Here is a 17,870-nt window from a genome sequence, read left to right on the forward strand (position 1 = left end):
TGTCATAAGGGCATGCTGAACTAATAAGAATTTATATAATGTATAAGAAAATTCAAGATCTCAAATTACCAAAGCCTAGAATACCTAAGAAGCATTCAATATCAACAGGTAAATAAAGCATACAAACATGGCGATGCAGACATCAGATCTGTAAAATGACAGAAGTAATACAGAGCTATAGCAGAGAAGCACATATCATTTTAAGTCTTGCATTGTTTCAAATAAATGATATCTATATTTTGTAATCTATTTAGAATGTTATATATGTGTTGGTGATTAAAACATACCAGTGATTATATCAATAGGCCAATATGTGGTAAAAAATAAAAGACAAAAATTAAAAAGTGTCCTTAAAAAGATATAGTTAATCAGGCTGTTGTGGTATATTTGCTGAATTCTTGTAGTTGATCTACTTTCTTGATGTCTCAGAGGACATGTCAACGTCATCGGGTGCACCCGCAACATATGTGTGATCTTCACAAAAACCATACAGAGCATGTTCAGTCAAACACATAGAATATAGTAACCAGCCCAAAGAACACGGGCGCTCTGCACTGTAATAGGGAAGGAGTTTAACGAAGTTGAAATCAATTGCTGGTGCTCCAGAAAAGGGTCGGCTACCAGAGCAACACCAATGTGACCCTCCAAAAGGGGGAACAAAAATTATAAACAGATATTCTGAGCACTCCAGAGTTCATTAGAAGTCAAATGTGTAATCAAATGGTCATTACCGTAAAGTCCACTTTAATCCACCTCTTCACTTCAAGCCAAAGGGAATATTAACCATATATGTCCAAATGAAAACAGCAGAAGGAATTGTTCAGTCAAAGAAAATGTGTTCAGTCAACACCTGTTTTGTCGAATAGCATGAAATGTTTCAACTTCATTAGTGCTGTAAATGTTCAAATGAGGAGTATAAAGCCCAGTCATAAATTAAATTAACAGTCTTATACCTTCACCCACCACAGGTGTCAGAAAAAATCATAAAAAGTCTAATTGTGAGTACTCAAATACCGAGACTTACTTGACAGAACAGAACAGCCAATCTTAATATATCAATCTAAGCTCTTGTACATTGGGAACAAAGGGGGAAGGGTAAAACATACAAGTATAATATATTGATTGTTACACATAATCACATCCAATATCTAAAGATGGATTCACTCCTAGAAGGTGTGAAAGAAAAGGGAGCCATAATTCCCAGCATGCGAGATCATCGTACCAAGGTTCTTGACCTCCAATTTAGTGGTGCTCTCATTTTGAGAAAAAAAATGAAAAGACCAATAATAACCTGATATGTTGACAAATTAATATGGTTCCAATACATAAAGACCCACAATTCCTGGACCATTAGACCAGTTGTCATAAATAATCAATACATGAAAAGAACAGATAAATGTGAGTATGCATAAGACTCCAACAGTATAAATACCGTAAATGCCCAAATGTATAAGCTGAAGACATTATTCGAATGCAGAGTATCAATCAGGGTAATGATATCCAAATAATCCCATAAGAAAGTCTAGAATAAGGTGGGAAGGAATCGATATCACCACCTACAGACATAGCTTGCAATGCAACTTCTATAGACTGATGATTGGTCTTCATAACATTAGGTATTGAATGCAAATATTTAGCTGCGCCCACACCAATCATTTTCCGCATGTTGTGGGTGTATCCAAATATTTGCATTCAATACCTAATGTTATGTATAGCAAAACTTCATTAGATCGTATCAGTCTATAGCGGTCACATTACAAGCTATGTCTGTAGGTGGTGATATCACTTCCTTCCCACCTTATGCTAGACTTTCTTACCAGACTATTTAGGTATCATTACCCTGATTGATACTCTGAGTTCGTATAATGTCTTCAGCTTATATATTTGGGCATTTATGGCACTTAGACTGCTGGAGTCTTATGCGTACTCACATTTATCTTCATTACCATATACTATGTGTGTTTTGTTCTTTCATGTAGGGATTATTTATGACAACTGGTCTAATGGCCCCGGAGTCGTGGGCTTTTATATATTGGAATGATATCAATTTCTCAAAGTATCAGGTTGATATTGGTCTTTTCATTCTTTTTCATTATAAATTAGAGCACCACTAACTTGGAGGTCAAGGACCTGGGTACGATGATCTCACATGCTGGGAATAACAGCTCCCTTTTCCTTCACTCTCTCTAGGTGTCAATACACCTTTAAATATTGGAAGTGATTATGTGTTTAACAATCAGTATATTATACTTGTAATTTTTACCCTTCCCCCATCTTCCCAATTTTCACGAGCTTAGATCGATATAATAAGATTGGCTTTTCTGTTCTGTCAAGTGAATCTCGGATTTTGAGTTCTCGCTTTTAGACTTTTTATGATTGTTTCTGACACCGGTGGTGGGTGACGGTTTATGACTGTGAATTTAACTTATGATGTTACATATACTCCTCATTTAAACATGTATAGCCCTGAAGAAGTCGAGGCATTACATGCAATTCGAAGAAGCACGTGTTGGCTGAACAAATTCTTATTGGCTGAACAATTCCTTCTACTGTTTTTGTTTGCATATATATGGGTAATATTCGCTTTCGCTTGAAGTGATGGTATGGATTAAAATGGACTTTACAGTAATGACCATTGGATTGGAAATTTGACTTCTTATGAACTCTGGAGTGCTTAGAATATCTGTTTATGTTAAAAGTCAATGTTCAGTGTCTTTAAAGGGACAGTAATTGGTTGCTTGTTTTGGACACTCAATGGTAGTTGTGGCTCCTCTCTAGGGGGCTTGAGAGATAACAGTTAATCAAGTCAACTCATCAAGAGCTGTGTTGAACAGTGCCTCCGGTGATATTGGTCTGTCACAGGTAGCATTCTGTGGAAGTGACATATGCATTGCTCAGCATTGTTTCTGATGCTCATGTAGAAGAATCATTTCCATAGCTCTAGGCCACTTGAGCTCCAGGTCAGGCAGAGTCTACTAGATGGCACCCACAGGAATCCCGCAGCCAACTCACAGGAGGCAAAACGTTTAGCCTTTGGCCCGGTGAGTGCCGAAGAAATTAAAAAACTGCTGTATGTGACAAAATCTGGTTCCCCTCATGACCCCTGCCCGACGTCAGTGGCGAAGCTGGCGGCAGCCCCGATAGCTGGCACCCTTGACAATCTATTCAATCAGATGTTTGAAGCCGGGGATTTTCCAACATGTTGGAAATGAGCATCAATTGCCCCTTTGCTAAAGAAACCCACACTGGATATCGCTGATCCCAATAGCTATCGGCCCATTGCCAGACTTTCGTTACCAGCCAAACTTATAGAGAAAGCCATAAACTCTCAGCTCTGCACATTTCTGGGATCCAGTCAGGGCCTCGACAAATCTCAACATGGGTTCAGGGAAGGTCATAGTACTGAGTCCGCCCTGATCAAATCCACCGAGGAGATCAGGAGGGTGTTGGATGCTGGGGGCCGAGCGGCACTGATCCTCCTGGATCTATCCGCGGCCCTTGATACGGTCAACCACAGTATTTTGGTGGACGGTATAGAGGACTGCGGGATCCAGGGGAGGGCCCTGAGCATCTTGAAAGCCTTTCTTATGAATAGGGCCCAAGTGGTAGCTCTGGGAGAGTTCAAGTCAAGACCTTTCGTACTCCCCTGGGGGGTTCCCCAGGGATCCTCTCTAAGCCCCACCCTTTTCAATATTTACGTCTCCACTCTGGCCCCGGTTATTCGCTCACACAGGTTTAAACTAACATCTTATGCAGATGATACTGAGATTGTTGTATCACTGCTCCCGGGGAGTGAAGACGGCGTAGCGGCCAAGTTTCAGGAATGCATGACAGCAGTCAGTACTTGGATGGCTAGAAATTGCCTGAAACTGAACTCCTCCAAAATAGAGGTCTTACTCTTCGGCTCCAACGTTAACTTTTGGAGTCCCAAGTGGTGGCCAGAAGAGATGGGAAACCCCCCATTCCAGTAACGAAGGTTAAGTACTTGGGAGTCATGATTGATAACCAACTCTCTTTCAAACCCCAAGTAAATGCGCTGACCTCTTTCATCCACTGGTCCCTGAAAATCATCAGGAAGATCCTCCCCTTCCTGCCGGATGGGTGTAAGAAAACGGTGGTGACGGCACTTGTGCTCTCCCGCCTTGATTACTGTAACAGTTTATTTCTAGAGGCCCAACAGGGGCTGCTTAATAAATTGCAGGTCCTTCAAAATGCTGCAGCCTGTCTTATTGTGGGCCTTCCTAAGTTTCCGGGAGCTGGGGAAACTACATTGGCTCCCAGTGCGTAAAAGGATACTGTTCAAATCAATGTGCATAGTCTACAAGGCGGTCCATGGATTGGGCCCTTCGTTTCTTCATCAGCATTTTCAATGGTACAACCCGGGTAGACAGCTCAGGTCGGCCAACATGGGTCTGATCAGGACCTCACGGATCATGAAGGCACGCTGGGTGGGCAGAAGCTTTGTCAAAGGGGCGGCTAACGCCTGGAATGCCCTACCTATGGCATTGAGACAGAGCACGGACCTGCTGACCTTTCGGAAAAGTCTTAAAACCTGGCTTTTTACTCACTAGGCAGGAGGCTTGAAACCAGGGGAGCTATCATTACAGCGCCAGGACACCGGTTGGTAACAGCGCGCTTTATAAATGATATAAATAAATAGGCTACCAGGGGCTGTTTAATTTGTAAGTCCAAGGTGACTTCAGTCGGGTAGTTTATGCACCAGAACACATGACATACTTGTGTAGTGTCCATTTTGCAAAAGGTGAGCTTCCAGTGCTCAGTGAGGTCAGATAGACAAGCATGTCCCATGTAGTGTGCTTGGGTCTCTCTGTAGCTGTGCTCAGCTGGATACATGTACTCCTTGTTGTTGACTTTATTGTCGGAAAAGGATAAAGATGATTATTCCAATGTCAAATAGCAGTATGATGATCAGAAATCCCCCAAAAAGGCTGACGATTGGAAACCTACGCGATCAGTCCAATTACTGCTTAAAGACAATCACCGGAGCAGATACAATATTGTTTACATGATGCACAACACCATTTGTTACAGGCAAATGAAATATTGTTTGCACGATATCTGAAAAATGCATTGGGAATTGTGTATGTAACACCCTCTCAATTTCTTAAGTAGTTCTGCCTGTCTGTAGAATATAAACTGCAACCGTCTAAGTCAAAGGGATTTCTTTTTGTAATAGAACAGACAATAGCTTGTGCAAATCGCCAAAACACCAAAACACATAGATTGTGTGCTTGTATTAGGCCGAAGGATGTATCTAACAATATTTCTAGGTGGAGGATAAAAGGTCTTTCCACAACACAGTATTGTTTCTGAATCCGTTATTAGATATGACTGGCCACATTTCAAGTAAAAGTAAAGTAAAATTACAGCAAGTAAAATTTGTTAAAAATAAATGAGAGGAGAGACATTATTCAGAAGTTCATGATGTGTGGGAATAAAGGGGGGTGTAGGTAAAACACTGCTTTACCCTGGCACAGAAGAACTCCACATTCCATACAATGATATGGTGTCACATAAAAGTAAGTGTCCAAGGGGATTTCAACAATTTCCACAGTCTGGCGGAATCTCCGCTCTCGGGATGGAAACTCCACACTTGGGCCGAGTAATTGTAATTTCATACACTTACAGCCAATTTATACCACCTCAATTGCACTACAAACCAAATAAAAGCAGCACACATTCTAGGCTCTGGTATTTAAACACCTATGATTCACCTGCCTACTCTGTGTCCTGGCTTGCCCTCAGCATGCTACATGTGAGGAGGAAAAAAAACTACACAGAGGAGAAGACTAATATGTTTGTAACATTTGCAAAGAGGACCTACAAAAATCTCACCATACCTCAGCAATGCAACACGGAGGGCAGCCCTCTGGCACCAGTTTGCAACTGCAGTCAGTGCATTAGGTGAGGATGTCTGGACTGTCACAGACATCAAAAAGAAGTGGCTGGATGAGAAGAAGCTGGTGAGGGAGAGGGTAACCAGAATAGAGGTAGCTAGAGCTTTCCCTAGTAGACCAACTGGAACCCACCTCCGTCTCACCCCACTTAAGAAGGACATCCACTACACCATACACACCCACCTGCTACATGGGTTTCCTGTGAATGCTGACTTAAATGTGGTACCAGGTAATATGTGATGACCTAAACAATGACTTACAATGATAAAGGTGTACAATACACTGCAAATGTGCCTGTGGGAGCCACTTCAAGTTTGTGCTAATATTCATGGTTAGTTAGACTCTCGTGTGTCTTATTTTGCCTATTGAACTACGAGTCACAGAATCCTTTGTGATAGAAATGGGAACTTTCAATTTCTCATTCAGAGACAGTGGGCCTTCACTGCTGGTGATGTAATAATACACTGGTACATGGCACTAGAAAATATGTCTGATTTAGTAACTATCACAGTTGTCTTCTAAATGCAATTGAGTAAATATGTGAAGAGTTGTACATAATCATTTGTTGGTATTGTCTGACAACTTCTTCTTTTTATTGCCACATACAGTCAGACTAGGTTCATCCACTAGAGCAGAGGTTCCTGCACTTGCGGGAAGGCAACAACATAGGGCACATCAACCCATACCTCCAGCACAAGCTAGTACGTAAATATGGTCAGAAGAGGGTCCCATTTACTATATTGTGATCAGACAACCCATAGAAATTTTATATACATCTCAAACATGTGAACTGAACTAGGATATGTTGTTCATTGCATGTCAACTAGAATGTAAACTAAATACACTCCTTCAATTTAGGCCCTGTGAATTTGGCCAGAAAAACACAGACTACAGCGATCTCTGCTTCTTTACGGGTGTGACTTATGGTCAGGCACACTGGGTGGATGGTAGACATTGGTAAGTGCACTTAATAATTACTATATAAAAGGCTCATAGTCTTCAATATTGGATGATATGTCAGCAGTATGCGGTGTGTGTCTAATATCTCCATATGCTCTGGTATGGCTCATAAGAGTATACTACTTCATAACATGTTGGCTAATGAAAAGAAGCCTCTACATTTAAGTTACATTGGTATAGTCTGTTCCATATTGCTTACATTGTCTCATCCAGGGTCGGATTGGGATCACAATTCGGCCTGGGCACTGATGAAAAAAGTGGCCCGCATTCAAGAGGCGTGGCCCATATTTAAGGGGCGTGGCCAACATTCAAGGGGCGTGCTCTTTCATGAAACACCATTTGCACAGACAAGGAATGAAAGTGGGAGGATACTGTTCTTGCACAGGACACTGGGCCAAGGTGACAATGGCCTACATGCTGAGCAACTAAAAAAAATAGCAAGGCCCCTTTCTGTCACAAAATTATTCCAGCCCTCCAGCACAGGAGCACCTGAAAAGCAGCAAAGCCCCTGCTATTACTAACCTACTTAGCCCTCCCCAGACCTTCAGCTCAGGACATGAGGTAAGGCCCCTGCAATTAGTAAATTAATCAGCCCTCCAGGCCTCGGGAAAATGTCCTGGCAGGGGAGCACAAAACACAGTTTTCTGGGTCACCCAAGGTAGCCAGGTAGCCAGGGGGGAGGCTGAGGTGAAGCTGGTGCATGGGAAGTGCCTTCCGAGTGTGTTCTGGCAGTTTGAGTGTTTACCATTTACTGTAGTATTACCCTTGTACCTGTGTATGGTACCCTTTTGTAACTTGCACACATCACTTTTCTCAGGTATCACACTGTATGCTACCTCTCACTTTTGTTTGCTTTAGATACTTGCACTAGTGCCACCATTGCCTACGTAACGTTTGTTCTTGTGCTGGAGTGTCTGCCATTTATTGCAGTATTATACCTCTACTTGTACTTTGTACGCTTTTGTAACCTGCACATATATCTCTTTTTCCTCCTGTAATGTACCGATTGCTACCTCATGTATTTTGGTTGCTCACTATTGTCACTTTTGATTCATGTAACTTAACGTTTGCTTTTGTAATTTGTCCACTTGCAATTTTTCTCCTCATGTATTATTGCTGTTCCTAGTGTGAAGCGCTCTGACACCTTCGGGTAAAGTCTGCGCTATATAAAAACGCATAAATAAATAAATAAAATAAAAAAATTCCAAACATCACCTGGCCCCCACAGCAAGACCCATTCTTCCTCGCCCACTATGCCCTGAATGTGAAGGGCTGTGGGCGAGGTGTTAAGACTAACACCGTTTCTGGGCTGCATGGGCCCCAGGGGGGCCGAGGTGAAAATGGCTCAAAGGCCTGAGAAACACCTGGCCCCCAGGGAGGCCGATTCTTGCAAACAATCACCCCTCCCCAGCCCAGCCTCAGCTTGATTGCTTGGCAGGGCAGGGGTGAAGGAGAGGCCACAGCTGACAATCGCTGTCCGGCCGCACAGCGAGGCTGCTTTCATTTTCTCTGTCTGTCTCCTTGCACTCTGTGGGCCATTTTTTTTCTCCCCTTTCCTAGTCCACTCTCTATGGACTGGGACAGGGGAGAAAAAAATGGCCCACAGAGGGCACTGAGGCACCGGCCCTTGGGCCCATGCCCGAATGCCCGCCTTGCCAATCCGCCCCTGGTCTCATCTAAAAAGGAGTAGCGACAGCTGGGTTGAAAGTCTATACTTATGACATATACATATAAAATGATTACCATCAACCTCTGCATTGAAATATGGATATTTATGCCATATTACAGCTGCTGTCAGTATTTCCTTAGTGATCCAAAGTACACCATTCAGAGTGTTGGGGGCATTCTGGCTGTAGCAGTCAGACCCACTATTACGTTCATCAAGTAAGTGTGCATATAATACTATAAACAATTGATTTCCAAATAGTGTACAGTAACCAAATCCTTGTGAAAGGATATTAGCAGATAATTCTACTTTTTTGTAGCATCTGAAGTTGGTGTGGGAAATGATTCCAACATAATCATTGGTGTCTGTGTTAATTTTGCATGTTCACATAAAATTCATGCTGAACATTAATTATGGTGTCACTTCCTTCTGAAGCTGCTGGATCAAGGACCATATCTTCTGCCACACACTTAAGAAGCTAGATTCCACAGCTGACTTCAAAGGGTTCTCAATCTGGAGCTGGTAAGTTTGAATGTGCATTGCATATCTGCATTGAACATCTCAATGCTACAGTGTGTGCTGTCATGTGTAGGTTTACACAAACCTGATCAAATGGGGAACATCAGATAGATGCAAAGATTATTTTACCAACCCCTTGTATCGTAGCACATTGTCAGGTTGCAATGCTCAGCAAGCGCTCCGTCTTGCTTAATATGCCGATGCGCACAGGGTCAACCCTTTAATCATGTAAAGCCCTTAAACTGTTAAACATGTATTCAGTACATTTCCATGATTTGCGTGTGTACCTAGTGTTCAATCATGTTCCTGATTTATAGTCCGTCTAATTCCTGCTTGTTGTATTGTAAAAAGCATGGAACTGCGTCCTGCACTTGTTTTTTGCACAATAGAGATAATGGTTGCTCTGTTTGTTTTCTTGCTATGCCCATAAGTTTTATTTATTGGACTTTTGCTGTTTTATTGATTTATTTTGCCCCTTCGCACTTGCCTGGCAAATACACGAGTATGTGTTTACTATGGCTGTCAGGAAACCAGCTTTTTGACAACCATGTTTCTCTTGAAATCACTTGCATGTGTTCTAAGCACGTGCTTGGTAACGCGATTGGACAATGCCCAGGGACCAGCTATAAATAGCTGCGATCCCTGAACTCCATGCTTGACTTCATATGGAAGTTCCTGTCGTCTTCAGCACAGATTTCCCTCGTTGCTTCAAGAGCCGGCTCCACCGTGGGACAGCACATCTTCAAGCAGCTAAGTCTCGAGGATGCGGAGCACATTCCTGGATGATTCTTGATGATACTTTGTTTCCTTATTTTGTTTAACGTACTTGGTTTATTTAAACTCAGGACAAGTGTAAAAATATAAGAACTTCTGTTAATGTTACGAATAAAACAGCTGTTTCCTCGCATAACCCAATACCTTTGTTTCAATAGTAATTAAGGAAAAAGACATGTTACAATATTTTGTTTCATTTGAAGTCCCTCTAAGCTCATCAGCTTCCAGTTACTGTTTGGAGCATTGATTCAAAAATCGGCAGAGTTAAACAAGGTAAAGGGTGCCTCCTTAGTTTTACGTTAAATTTCGGACAATGTGCATTTGTATATTTATTGAGCGTTTGTTATTTCCTTCGTGATTATATCTAGTCACTCTCTGAAGTAATAACCTGATGCTGAGCAAAGAGGCTAACTGTTTAGAAAAATACTGCGCATATCAAACCTTTGCAGTTTTTGACAGGTGATTAGAGTTAATACTTGACTGCTTCTTGTTTGTTGATATCTCTTGTTAAATCAACAGTGCAGTGCATATGTTGTTTCTCATTCCATGCAGATAGAAGTAGATGAGTCTGCATTTAAGACCCCGGCAGGCCCAGGTAGCAGAACACAGCAATGTCTTTTTTCATCTCTCATCCCAAAACCCTTTCCCTCTTAGAAAATTTGCCAGGATCACTGTAGTAATATCAAGTGGTTGTGAGAGATAGTCTGAGCGGGTTGGAGTATTGTCATCGCCCCTGTCGACTACCTGGATTTCAGGTGAGTGGTTAGACAAGCAAAAAACACATGAGATACTATGGAAAATACTTATCCTATTCCAACCTTTGTCCTTCAGGTGCTGAGGACAATGGGTCACTTGATGAAGGTGAACCATCCACCAGTAGAGGGTGGTGGGCTATCCAAGCAGAGAATTTGATCCTCCTCCAGGCAGCCATGTCAGCTGTCAGCAATCACAAGAAGAGGAGGATGAGGAGGAAGAAGATGAGGATGAAGAAGATGATCAAGCGCTGGTCGTGGAGGAGGACCTGGATTATTAGGAGTGCATTTTTGGCTCACTGGGAAAAACACTGAAGCCTACAGCACGTCCGGGAAGCATTGTGCCTCCCACTTCACCTCTGAGGATTGCCCCTTCCCAGCAGTCAGTCAACCAGCTGCAACATTCACCTACCCAAACATAGCCATTACCTCCTCACAGACCTCACATCCAGGGTAGATGTGTTGCTTCTCCTACACACTACTCCCATGACAGTGCATCCCAGGCCTTCTCTCAAGCATCTGAGGGACTGAATACTCCTGGTGAGGAGCAGGTACCCCCTAGTCAACACTTTCCTTCCCACAGCCTCCTATGTGCCATCCTTCCCCATGCTGGTGGACCGAACAGTCCGTATCAGAGGACGTCCCAAGCAGAGGGGGCTCGCAGTTGGTCATAGTGACCAGTGGGAGGAATAATTTTTCCAACAACAGACTGATGTGAGGCAAGACATTCGTGCCGTAAGGGCAACTTTGTCCCACATTTCAGACTCACTACAGGAAATACAGCATATCCCTCAGATGATTGACAGACAGACCTGTGTCTTAGACAGGATTGACAAATCTTGCCAAGAAATGGAAAGGAGGCAAAATTACCTCATAGCAATCTATAGAGAGTGCAAGACACGATGCCATGGCCATGAAGATGATGGAGGGCATGTTGAAACTGTTTCAAAGACTTCCCTTGTGGTCAACACACAGAAGGGACCCAATATACCTACCTGCACCATATCATACCCCACCTAGCCACCTGTACCACAACTGCACAGGTACCCCTACATATACAGGCACCAACCCCCAAGCACATGTAATCCCCTGCACAGTCACATCCCCCTGCTCGGTCACATCCCCTATCTATGCAGGCACCCTCACCCCCCTCAAAATGGGCAAGGTAACTTGGATGGGGTTTGGCAAAATAAATAAAACATGTCAGGAAGTGTAATGCAACCAGTCCATGTACATGGGGTAAACGAAAAGTCCACAGTTGAAACATAGTCCAGTCACTAGTCATCCTCAATATCCTCCTTGTCCACAATTTGGATATCCTCTGATCATGTGGACTCTTCTGACTAGCTGGTGTAGGACGAGGCACCCCACAGGAGCAGTAAACATGGAAGTATGAAGGGTAGCAGGAGAAACAGCGAGGGAAGACGTACTGGGAGACACAACTACAGTGGTCTGGATGGGTTGTTGGGCCAATGCAGACAATATGGCTACACCCAAGGAAGTGATGAAGGCATTGATGTTGGCCATGGTATTCGGACAAAATATTGAACAAAAAATATCAAGATGCAGAAATATCGAGTTTTTAATAATTTTATCCACAAATAACATAAAGCAGGAATACCATTGACAATAATATTGATTTCTTTGGTAAGTAATATTGATGACAAAAATATCTATGTTGCTAATATCCTTTAGAAAAATATCTGTGTTGTTAATATCGATGTTAACAATATCTATGTTGTTAATATCGTTTACAAAAGTATTGTTGTTAATAATATTGTTTTTAAATCATTGTTATGTATTTTAGGATATGTTTTAATTGTATATGTTAGAAATTGTGTATATAATGATTGTTAATGTTTTTTAATATCGTTTTTTCCTTTTTAAATTTCGAAACAAATTAATGTAAGTGTTTATTGTACATTTTAGTGTCTTCGAGGGTTGTGAGATTTGTAGGGGTACAGGGTGAGAGGTAAATTAATTATAATTATTTATTAATTCATATTCATTATTAAATTGATAATTCATTATGTAAATTGTGTATAAATTTATTTTATAAGTTATATTTTAGGTGTGTTTTGTAGGGGTACAGGGTGGGAAGTAAATTAATTATAAATAATTAACAATTAACTTTAAATAATTATTTAAGTGATTATTAATTATGTTAATTGTGTAGTGTTTGGGAACCTGCCTGTTGCCGCTGGGAGCCCGGGTGGAGGACTGCTGACCATTTAGACCCGCTGGGATTGCCGCCTGACTGCCGCCTGCCTGCCTGCCTCCCGCTGCCCGCTCCCACTACCATCAGGGGAAGCGCTGGCCGTAGCGTGGAGTCCAGGCCAGGGAAACTACAAGCCCCAGCAGCCCAGAGAACCACGTGATCAATCGTAGCGCCAGGAGGCGCATAAAACTTCCGTCAGCCCTGCTGAGCGGGGGAGAGTGTTTGGGAACCTGCCTGTTGCCGCTGGGAGCCCGGGTGGAGGACTGCTGACCATTTAGACCCGCTGGGATTGCCGCCTGACTGCCGCCTGCCTGACTGCCTCCCGCTGCCCGCTCCCACTACCATCAGGGGAAGTGCTGGCCGTAGCGTGGAGTCCAGGCCAGGGAAACTACAAGACCCAGCAGCCCAGAGAACCACGTGATCAATCGTAGCGTCAGGAGGCGCATAAAACTTCCGTCAGCCCTGCTGAGCGGGGGAGAGTGTTTGGGAACCTGCCTGTTGCCGCTGGGAGCCCGGGTGGAGGACTGCTGACCATTTAGACCCGCTGGGGTTGCCGCCTGACTGCCGCCTGCCTGCCTGCCTCCCGCTGCCCGCTCCCACTACCATCAGGGGAAGCGCTGGCCGTAGCGTGGAGTCCATGCCAGGGAAACTACAAGCCCCAGCAGCCCAGAGAACCACGTGATCAATCGTAGCGCCAGGAGGCGCATAAAACTTCCGTCAGCCCTGCTGAGCGGGGGAGAGTGTTTGGGAACCTGCCTGTTGCCGCTGGGAGCCCGGGTGGAGGACTGCTGACCATTTAGACCCGCTGGGATTGCCGCCTGATTGCCGCCTGCCTGCCTGCCTCCCGCTGCCCGCTCCCACTACCATCAGGGGAAGCGCTGGCCGTAGCGTGGAGTCCAGGCCAGGGAAACTACAAGCCCCAGCAGCCCAGAGAACCACGTGATCAATCGTAGCGCCAGGAGGCGTATAAAACTTCCGTCAGCCCTGCAGAGCGGGGGAGAGTGTTTGGGAACCTGCCTGTTGCCGCTGGGAGCCCGGGTGGAGGACTGCTGACCATTTAGACCCGCTGGGATTGCCGCCTGACTGCCGCCTGCCTGCCTGCCTCCCGCTCTCACTACCATCAGGGGAAGCGCTGGCTGTAGCGTGGAGTCCAGGCCAGGGAAACTACAAGCCCCAGCAGCCCAGAGAACCACGTGATCAATTGTAACGCCAGGAGGCGTATAAAACTTCCGTCAGCCCTGCTGAGCGGGGGAGAGTGTTTGGGAACCTGCCTGTTGCCGCTGGGAGCCCGGGTGGTGGACTGCTGACCTTTTAGACCCGCTGGGATTGCTGCCTGACTGCCGCCTGCCTGCCTGCCTGCCTGCCTTCCTCTGCCCGCTCCCACTACCATCAGGGGAAGCGCTGGCTGTAGCGTGGAGTCCAGGCCAGGGAAACTACAAGCCCCAGCAGCCCAAAGAACCATGTGATCAATCGTAGCACCAGGAGGCACATAAAACTTCCGTCAGCCCTCCCTCGCGGGACGCCGGGCGAAACCCGGGCAAAGGGCGGGCCCTCTGTGGCCCTCAGAGGCCTGAGGAGAACGGGACGGGCCACCCCCCTTGGATCCACGACAAGAGGAGGTACATTGTTTTGAACTATACATTGACACTCTGCGGACAGTGTATTTTTCCCTGCAAACCACCCTCATCGCTTATATAGTACCACACAGCACTATGTCACGCAAGGGGACCAATAAGAAATCTCCTTTACAGCGCGCACCAGGTCAAGGGACCTTAAACTTTACCGTGACCAGTAGAACACGGCCCACTACTAGCTAAGATGAGAATGAACTGCGCCAACCGATACTAACTAGGCAATCTCCCCCATTGAAGCCTGATAGTCCGCTGAACTTTTCTCTGTGGGAGGAAATAAACGCGTTATGTGGCGCTAAGTATGCCCCTGTGGCATCTCCATCTCCCGTAAAAAGCATAAACACTATTACCCCAACTAGGAAACCTTGCGACTCATCTCTACCATCTCCAACAGACAATACCGAAGGTACTGCATTGTTTCAGGGCCCAAATGCTAAAAGGAAGCATGACGAGACTAATGATAGCGGGAATCATTCGAAAATACCTAAATTGTGCGCTGGTCCTACATCACCAGTCACTTATCCCACCTTAACTACGGTGGAGACTGGAAAATGTGAAGACCAAGTATCTTCTCCCTATTTCCCTCTACTGTCTCAGTTAGAGCTACTGTTAAATTCTATCGTACTACCATTGGTAGAAAAAATTAATGCCCTGGGTGATAGACTAACAGGTATTGAGAAAATCATTCAAGCCAACTCTCCACCAATTATCAAAGATTCATCTAATGGGGGAAGAGCCCCTCCGGCTACTATCATAACAAAAGAGAAAAACACTAAAATCAATTCTCCTTCCTTTTCTAAAAAGGTAATACCCAATGGTTCTGACCTATTTATTACCCCTAATACCCCTTTGCCTATCAACATAAGTAAATATGCCCAGACTTCTCTTCAACTTCCTAATAAAACCGCTACAACTGTTCCTAAAACCGCCCCTAAACCTGGGTTTACCAAGTATACTGCTGCCAGAGTGGACTCAAAAAGAGCAGCATTTATACACCTACCCCCAGAAGCCGCCCCATTTGTCCTCGTTCTCTCGGGAATACCGGCACCCTCCCACGGGAAACCCAAAGGACGCCAGGAACTTCTAAATAAGGTCATATTCTGGCTATCAAAAAACAGAACACTCGCACCCAATCACGACGGTGGAATCCTGTGTGTTAGAAGGGTGGGCTGGCTAGGGCCTTTAACCAAAAACATAAGTGGGGATCTGGTCCTAGTGAAATTTAGAGATAGGAACATTGTCCCCTATCTACGATCCAACCGGTCCCAAAAAGGAGATGGCCCCATATCTGTGTGGGACTTACATGATTTTTACCCAAAGTACAACATTTATCCCGACAATAAGATCAAAGGCGGACTATACCCATCTGCTGGGAAGGGGTCCCACATGCTTACTTAAACTTATTCCATGTTGTACTTGAATTTTATGCACTATGTACTGATATTGTATTATTATGAACTGTTTCTTTTTTTTATGTACTTTTATGGTTATTATTCATTTTAACCGAATAAAGTCAGAATTGAATTGAATTGTGTAATTAAGTTATATTTTAGATGTGGGTTGTAGGGTTTGTAGGGGTACGGGGTGGGAAATAAATGAAATATAATTATTTTAAAAAATCATTTGAATTCTTATTGATTATTGTATTTATGATTAAATATGCAATTTGTGTACATAAGATATTTTTCAGGTGTTATTTGTTATGTTTGTAGGGGTAAAGGGTGGAAAGTTAAATATTTATAATTAAGTAATTAGTCATTATTTATTAATAATTGTTTAACTGTCAAAGAATGTTGTAAATGCTGTGGTGTAACAGGGTTGGAAGTTAATAAAAATGAATGTATTGATAATAAATTATTACTTTATTATTAATTATTTAATTGATAATTGTGTTAATTGTGAAATTATCATATTTGTTGAGTTATATTTTAGGTATGTGTTGTTTACTTTGTAGAGGAATAGAGTGGGAAGTTATTTAAGTAACCATGCATTAAAAAGTATTTATTAATTTATTAACAAGTGTTTTGTTTTATTATTTAATATGCAAATTGTGTTATACTTTGTCTATTTGTTTTACATTTTAACTGTTGTCTGTAATGTTTGGGGGAATATAGTGTGGTATTTTAATTAAATATGTTTTATTTGTTTTAATTGATGGTAATTATTATATAAATTGTAATAATTATGTAATTTTTCCAATGTTTGTTAAAATTTAGACGTATGCTTGGTAAATCAAAAGATTTTTTATTTAATGCAGTTTTTGCAAAATGTTATTTGTTTGAAGTAGATTATTCATTTTCAGCTGTTGCACCAACTGCAGTAGGAATTGTAAATGTTACCTCTTATAAGTCCAATCCATTCCTTACTGTTGTAAAGAGTGAAGTGGGAATAGTAAATGTTACCTCTCCTGAGTCAAATGCTTTCCCAACTGTTGCATCGACTGGAGTGGGAATAGTACATTTTACCCCTCCTTAGTCCAATGCTTTCTCTACTGTTGCACCGACTGGAGTGGTAATAGTAAATGTTACCCCTCCTGAGTCCAATGCTTTTCCTACTGTTGCAGAGGCTGGAGTGGGAATAGTAAGTTTTACCCCTCCTGAGTCCAACACTTTCCCTACTGTTGTACCGACTTGAGTGGAGACAGTATATTCTATCCCCTCCTGAGTCCATGGGCATCCCTACTGTTGCACAGACTTGAGTGGGAATAGTAAATGTTAATTCCCCTGAGTTTATCGCTTCCTCTACTGTTGTATAAATTGGAGTATTATGTATATAGTTTCATTTTTTATAAATATTGTTTAAATATATATTATAAATGGTTTGTTTCTTTATAATATATATCGAGGTGGGAGTGGGAGTGGCTGCAGTCCGTGAATGAGGGGAAGGCTGGACATTTAACCTTCACTCAATCCCCTCCCTCAGAACACTTTTCCACCCGGCGCTGAAGAGGCAGACATCGCCGAAATGCATCCGCCACTACGGGTGTCAGAATTTTCTCTGTGTGGGCAGTACATTAAAGCGCTTCCGCCAACCTCCTCAAGTGTGGCCTTTCTTCTTTCCATGAAGGAGTTTGTTTGCAATACATTTCCGCGTGGTCACCAGCGACGCGCATGAAAGGCTCCCGCTTCCTCAAGAGGCTCTGTTTCTGCTGGACACTGCTTGCAGTTGTTTCTACTCCGGGATACCGGGATTTACAGAGCTCACCACAAATCATTGGAAGAAGTACGACGGTGATGATGCCACTGTGCAGCACGTCGGGCTTGGTATTCACCGGGTCCCCGCCAGAAAGGATTCCGATGACAAGTGGTTGAAGCGGTTTGGGGACTCAAGGAAGCGCCGCTGCCCAGGTGTGTTTTGAACTGTGTGGGGGCTATTCACTGACATTGCAGCTTTATTGACATCCCCACTTCATGTGCGATACTTACCAGAATC

Source organism: Lissotriton helveticus, chromosome 2_1 (genome assembly GCF_964261635.1).
Source record: "Lissotriton helveticus chromosome 2_1, aLisHel1.1, whole genome shotgun sequence".
Lineage (NCBI taxonomy): Eukaryota > Metazoa > Chordata > Amphibia > Caudata > Salamandridae > Lissotriton > Lissotriton helveticus.